Genomic DNA, 7,788 nt, shown 5'->3' with positions numbered 1-7,788 from the left:
GGCTATCCATCAATTCTCAACCTGCTGCCAAGCCAAGCACCTTTCCCAGAGCCATCCCTGCTGCACTGCTGGCAGAATGTTAGCAGGACACTGCCAGCGTTGCTTTGGGAAGAGCCCTTACACCACCGCACTCTGCCTGGAGAAGGCGCAGCTTGTCATGCCAGTCACCCCCACCCCACAGCTTCTTTACCTTTAAGGGCTGGGAGCTTTTGCAGTTCCCGGTTTTTGCTCAGATTGAAGCGAGAAGAGCTGTGCCGGCGCTCCTTCTTCACAATCTGGGGTCCCCCCGAGTACTTAATCTTATTCAGCTGGGTTGGTGGGGGAGCACTGTTACTGGGCCGCTTATTTGAAGTTTGCTGCTGCTGCTGCTGCTGTGGCTGCTGCTGAGGCTGCTGGGCCTGATGAGGGAGAATAGAGTAAAACAACTCATAAGCTTTTACCTACAAGCCTCACAAGCAATCAGATACCATCAGCATCTTCTTGGACTGAAGAAACTGGGCACGTTTTCCACTGTCGCACTTGCAATTCAGTGCATCTCACCCACTCCTGCAGGGCTCTAGACCCATTGGTTGCATTTGCAGCATTACCAGCAAAGTGAACATCAGTTTTACTCATATCTGCGAGGTACCACAAAGACACCAGAGCCTCTCGGCATACCAGGTGCTAGGGATATGGAAAGCAAAGCCACGTCTTGCAACAAATTACACAAGTTTGTTGACACAAAAAAGTAGAAATAAGAACTTTCCACGGCCCAAACAGAAATCTCAGTGTGCCGCTGCCTCCTATTACAGCACTCTGCACAACATACAGCAAACAAGTTTTGAAAACTAGCAAGTTGCTTCCTTATCCTTGTGCAGGGAACCACCTGGGAAAAAGCAAAGCAGTGCGTAGTACAGAGCAGACATGATGGCCTTGGAAAGGCAATAGTGAAGACCACTAAAATCATTGCTGCATCCATAGACCAGGAGCTGCTAGTCTACGAACCGCACAGGCCGTACCCAAACCTTAGGTCCCAGGCTGTGGGCGTTCCCAACCCATCCTGGCTGCTCCCTCCATCTCCGCCTTGTCTCAGCCTCACTGCTGTCTGGACTTCTCCTGTCGATTTGCTTTTTCCACATCACCCCTTTTAGCCACACAAACTCTTTGCCGGCACTCTCCTCCAGCAGACATCCTGTCCACTACATGCTTGTTAAACAGCACTTACAGAGGCACTTTCTTATTTTTAGCAGGTGACCAGAAATTCAAGCCAGTGTTTGCTCAGCTCAGCTCCGGTCTGACATTGCTGAAGCTCTGCTGGTTCAAGTCCCACTCAGGCCATAATGGCTCAATAACTGACCCTTTAACACCACACTGACCCAACTCATGAAAAACTTAATATGGAAGAGGGCAACATCTCGCCAGCAAGCCTATAGCAGAGGGCTCAGCTGGAGACAGCACTCAGCCTACTCTGGCTCTGCTGCGTGAGCCCAGCAACGCTCCCTTCCTCAGCTCTGCCACCTCCCTTCCCACTGGCACATGAAGCCAAGGAGCTGCAGGGTGAACCTGTTTAGGACACAACAGGGACAGCGCAATAGATGGGGAGCAGAGGTGGATGAAATCCTTGGATGGCACCCCATCCTTCCCCTATAAACTCCCAGCTGCCACATACAGCATAGCAGTATAAACGCACACCTCCCCGGAACACCGACCAGCAGGATTTTGAGGGAAAGCACCAGCAGTGCAGCAGCTCATCAGAGCTCTCCTCCAAATGAGAGATGGCCAGTCTCTTCCTGTGAGGAGCAGCTGAGCTGCAGCTTACCCCGCGCAGTCCTTACCCTGAACTGTCCTGATGGTTTCCAAAGAGGTGCAGCACAGCACCACAATGCAAGAGCAAGAGTTACTGCACCCGCAGCACAGGGGGAGGCAGCAAGGTAGGAATAGGGAAAGCTGCCTACAAGGAGACACTGCTCTACAGATTAGGATCTGTAGAGCAAGTGCAAAGACTCCCTGTGAAAAACAGCGCCCAACACGAAACACCTATTGTTTTGTCAAGCCATTACTTTGAACCAGAAATCAGAAATATTTTGGTTCTGGTCTGGCTCTGCTTGAAGGAAATCTTAAGTGGTTCTGTTTCAAGCTCAGCTCCAAGCCAAGGTGGGGGGAGACAACAAGATTTGAACTCTCTTGTTTAGATTTGATGATTCCTTTAATGGAGCAGCATTGTCCCACGATGAGAGGAGGGAGCAAGATGAGCTTGTGATGCAAACAGCTGTGTCTGCCAAACCACAGGCCCAGACTACAAACTGGAGGCAACTTATCCTGAACAGTGGTCTCTCCTCAGTTAAGTCAGGCTGAATCCTTGCTAGCAACCTTCCAAGAGTGAGAAGTTCATTCCTCACCCTGAATATTTGGGTATTAGGGCAGCATGAGCCACTCAGATGTTGTCCAGACGCTTTTGGTAAGGCTAGTCCTCTACTCTGCATCACTTTCCTTCCACAGGGAAGAAGGGCAAAATCTGAATGCTGAGCCACCACGGAGAGAAGTTGGTACAAAGAAAAACAAAACATGCATCAGCGGCCTCACAGGTAACACTGGGGAAAGGAGGACACATGGGTCCTCCTAGCTGACTGCCTGTGCACTCCCCACCCACCCACCCAGAAATGCCACAGGCAAATGTTCTGAGCATGGTGTGTGTACCCCATGCTAACAGGCTGCGTCCACACTGCCTTCATCAGGGGTCTGGAAAAGTCCTTGCCACCAGCTTCTACAGTCTTCAACAGATAGCATGAAGAGAGACAAAAGACAGCTTCACGTTTAGCTGCTAGTTATTTAAGAAACAGACATACACATGCAAAAATCACACAACCGAGCTTGCTGGAGAAAATCCGATGATGGGGGAGGTCAGATATGCTCTTACGCTGCAGTGCTCAGAGGGTTTTAGGATGGATTGATTCTATATGGACTTTCTGGCATCAACCTGAATACTTGCTTTCAGAAGGTGCTTCCTGTGGTAGGCCTGCTGTCCTTCTGCCTTCAACACCTCCTACCTTGGCCACATGAATCGGAAGAGGCTTGTTTTAAGTTTCCTAACACTTTCTTCCCTGACGTTTCCATCCCTGAAAACACAGCAGACTGCTAAAACTGAAAGCTTTTCTCTTAATGCACAGGTATCAACCTCACAGACTGCTTCCCCGACATCAACACCAGGTGACCACTACATGGCTGCAGGCACACATCTACCTGATCAGGCTCAGCCCCTTACTGACAGGCAGGGCTCATATCGCCAAGCCGGCTGCTTGGGAGACACTATTTGCCAGCGGCTGCTACGCTGCACGTGCTGAAGTGACCGGAGAACAGCACAAAGCTGTTCGCCCGAGCGCGGTGTGGCAGCCCCACCTTTCCCACTGTGGTGGAGCGGCTACTTGTGCCAACAGGACGGGCCAGCCCCAATTGCAACCGTGTTTGAACCCCCCCCAAGCACAGGCTCCCTGGCTTCATTGCACTTTCTCCCCACTGTCTCCCACCACCTCTCCTCCTTGCTAGGAACTCGCCTGCACAAGTCAATGAGCCCCAGGCCCCGGGCTTGCTCTGTGCCATTTCTCTTCACCCCAGGCTCCCAGGGACAGAGACTCTCTTCTCCCAGCCACCCTGAGCTGTGCCAGCTTCTCCTCTGCTCTCCTACCCATGCATGACCTCACCTCTGCAGGCACTCCTACCGCGGCTGGGTGCATTGCCACTCAGAAAGGCCTTCTGCCTCACTGGTCCCTTGAGCATCCCCCGCTTGCTAAGCTTCTCAGCCCAGATCTGCTCTCAGCTCCTCCTCCTCAGATGACTCTTCCCTTCCCATCCCTCAAGTCAGTACCTGCTCTCTTTGTCTGCTGTTACACAGCTTCCCTATTAAAATCAAGCTCTCTGCCTCAGAAGTAACATCAACACACTGTAACGCCTGTCTCTGAATAATGAACTCCAGGTACTGCAGTAACAAGCCCCATGGAGATATCTGCAAAACACGTAATACAGCAGCTCAGTGAAAAGGAGCACCCTCTCCCAGAGCTGCAAATCTCATCAGCAAGGCTCCAAGCTGCCCTTAAGGCTGCAGAGCAACTCCTCTCTCCTCTTTACTGCTGCTGCTAATCCCTGCTCCCACTTCCAGGTCATTAACTCTCTTCCCCACCCAGCTGCCTCTCCCAGTCTTTCTGGCCAGGAGGAGTAACTCTTTCTCATCCTCTCATTCAACGCTGCCTTGGTCTCTGACATTGTTTCTTTTTTCTCCTCAAATAGCCATGCAGAAATTCTCTCCATTCATATCTTCATCATGTTCCAGAGGGAACGAACTAAACAAACCTTTTAGTTCCCACTCCCTGCTCTCGTGTTTTCCTCCACTGCTCCTGTCTCTTCCTGAGCAAACTGCCCCCACAAAGCCAGGGGCTGGCCAAGCTCTGCTGGCTCTTCACCTCAGATAGCTTCACCCTAAGATGGGCACCTAAAAGAGCACTGCCCTACCCCTGTACTTACGAGGGAACTCAAACACTTGCCTTTCCTTGTGGGGATGCATCTGCTTTTGAACATATCTGCCCTTCCAGATCAGCTCCACTAAAAGCTCCTTCGCTGCAGAGAACAAAGCACTATGCTTAAGGGTTTCTGGACTGACTCCTACCCTCTTCATCTCCCTCCACAGAGATCCCTATAGGAGGTCCTCATCCGCTGCACTTGCTCAGATCTGTGAAACCAGAGCCGCTCTTCAACAAGCTTTACTCATTCCACCAGCCAGACAACTTGCCTGCAAAACAAGTCACAACTTTCTGGCACCAGGAAAAATTAGGGCTGAGTCCTCCCCTGCTCCTTGGAGCGTGATGTGAGAGAGGAAAGCGCATGCTGGAAGAGGGCTGCCCAAATGCTGCTCTCCTGCTGCAAGCCCATTAAGCATTTATTGAGATATGAAGAAAAAAGAAAATTCTCTTTGGTGCACACAACTTTCACCCTAGAAAAGGCAACCAATCATAACTCCATGGAGGAATTTACAGGGCACAAAACTCTCGCAATGGCAGCAGAGGCATCCAGGCTAGGCTCAGCCCATCAACCCCACCAGGCAATACCACTCCTGGTGTTTCACGAGTCAAACCACCTCCTGCTTCTGACATGAGGAAGGAGTCTCGCTCCCACACACGTTACCTCATTCCTCATGGTCCCCCAATGTGAAAGTCAAAATACCTTTCTGTGCTTCCTGAAGAGCAGGAAAATCGCATTCAGACTGGTATACATTTCTTCTTATCAAGCAAAGAGGTCTCTTCCATTCTGCAGCAGAGCAGTCCAGAGACAGGAAAGCACCAAGAGAGAACAAACTTCACTGCAAACTCAACAGGGAAAGGGAGAAGAGACCTGTGGCAGTGCACTCTGCAGAGGTGCCTCCTTTCTGCTCTGCTCTCTGTTCCTATGATCAAAGGAGACCCAGCCTTCCATCTTAAAGAAGGGCTGGATTTTGTTTGGAGTATGAGGAAGTGGCTGGGTATGTTTTGTGGGAGGGACGGTTAGACGCATCACTTCTAAGTTTCTTCTGCACCCAGGCACAACCAGACACTACGTGCCGTTTCAGGTCACAGAAGGAAGCTCATAGCCTGCACTATTCTTCCTTTCTTACTGCACCGCTTGTAACCAGGAGAGCAGCGCCACAGCCCACCGCTGATCTGGATGGGGACATCAGAGTGCTCTGCTTTGATGGCTATCCATCACCCTTGCATTGCAAGACCCAGGCTTTCCTTCCTCTTCCCAGAGCTGTGAACTCAGCAGACAAAGAGTGCCAAATAAATAAAAGGTAAGCCTGACCCCATGATGCCAAGGCAGGAGTTCTCTCACTTCCTCGGAGTCGGCAGACAGCTCTCCCAGCAAGCTGTTTTCAGCGGTATACACAAAATAAAATGGGCAGAGGCCAAGACCAGGATGGGATATAAAAAGAGGATCTACAAAACTGCTACCTGCTGCAAGGCAAACAAACTCAGCTTCTGATTCCTTGCTGGCCACACAGCAGCTTAGGCATGAGCACGGCTTGGACCCTGAAACCGAGTGGCTAGTAGTAGGGATATTTTCTGAGGCTCTGCAACACAGATCTATGCTTTGAAGGAGAGTCTAAAATAACCTTATTTTGACTACGACCATCCCACTGAACTACAGATTTCTTCCTAGTCTTCATTAGCCTTACATGTCTCCTATCCTCAATCCTCCAAATTACAAGTGCAATGTGTTCCAGACAAGACTCGAGCACACAGACTTCTACGGACATAGAAGTGGCACAGCTTGTTTGCCAAATTGCAGTATTAAGAAAAATAAACCACACGCATATGCATGCTTCCTTGGACAGGCATACAACACTCTTCTGAGCCAAGTCTCAAAATCCACAACCACACCGTTTGAGTGCCGGACAAACTCAAGTCTACCAGAAAAGTTCCAGTTTACCCAAATTTTTGCTAATTCTAAGCACAGCTTATCATATTATCACGTTCTGCTGAGGCCATTCTAACACATCTAGTTTGGCAGCATCAAAATTGAGAGCGAGAGACTCTGCACAGCTGGGAATACAGACTGTGCCTTCTTGTGAGTAATGTTGTGTTCAGCAAGAAGGCTGTTATACCAAAGGAGAACCATTTAATCTCTAGCAGTTTACCTCCGTTCTTTCAGGTGTCCTACCCATTACTTCCTAATCTCACTCGCCCAGAAAATGCCTCAGAAGAATACGTTCCTTTTCTATCGCTTCTCACTACTCTCCCACTCTGACACAAGGTGACAACAGAGTTTACTGCGCTTTGCTCTGACAGGAGCAAGGAAGCTGCTCCCGTCTGTCAGGCTTCCTCCTTCTTGATAACCGTGGCTCTTCCCTCTCTGCAGCCAACTTTACCACGCTCTGCCCACCTCTGTGAGCAGCGCTCACTGTCAGCTTTGTGCCAAATCTCTTTTTGCAGGGTATGAGACTCGTCCTGTCTCTTCCATAGTCATCGTTCCCTTTGGGCCAACTTTCAAGGGGAACTAACTTCATCTTAACTTTAGTCTTTGCTACCGTCTTCTCTAATTCCTTAAGATCCCAGTGGCCAACTTTACCACGCTCTGCCCACCTCTGTGAGCAGCGCTCACTGTCAGCTTTGTGCCAAATCTCTTTTTGCAGGGTATGAGACTCGTCCTGTCTCTTCCATAGTCATCGTTCCCTTTGGGCCAACTTTCAAGGGGAACTAACTTCATCTTAACTTTAGTCTTTGCTACCGTCTTCTCTGATTCCTTAAGATCCCAGTGACATACGTTATCTGGCAGAGCAGCTTGAAGTAGCTAGAATGAAAGATGTTATTCCTCCTCAAAGATGAGTTGCACACGCGCACTGCTGTATCCAAGGTGAAAGCCTTACCTCTTCTGAATTCTCTGCCCCACCATCCTTCCCGCTACTGCTGCTGCCAGGCTTTGTGGTGCTTTTGGTAGACTTCGGAGACTCCTGAAACGATGAAAACATGTTCAGAGAAAATTTCGCCTCGTGCAGAATTTTAGCACCTCTTTGCAGAGTTCAGCTGTGCACTACCACAGACCCACCCTACCTCCACCCCTGCAGTAAGCCCTGCTTCGGGCGGTAACTCCCAGCCCTCTTCCCCTGAGAAGGGCACCCTGAACGACTCCCCGGCAGCGGACACCCGCGGTGGGGGCACGGGCCCAAGCAGGAGTGGTGCTGGCACGTCCCGTCCCGGTCACCACTGGCTGACCCCGGCCGGGCACCTCCGGGTGACAGGGCCCCGCGCCCACCCAGCCTGGGCCAGCCCTTCCCCGGGGCACGGCCCC

The sequence above is a fragment of the Aptenodytes forsteri genome, unplaced genomic scaffold (assembly GCF_000699145.1).
Source record: "Aptenodytes forsteri isolate BGI_AS27 unplaced genomic scaffold, ASM69914v1 Scaffold238, whole genome shotgun sequence".
Classification (NCBI taxonomy): domain Eukaryota; kingdom Metazoa; phylum Chordata; class Aves; order Sphenisciformes; family Spheniscidae; genus Aptenodytes; species Aptenodytes forsteri.
The sequence above is the reverse complement of the archived record's forward strand: the minus strand, read 5'-3'. Positions refer to the sequence as shown.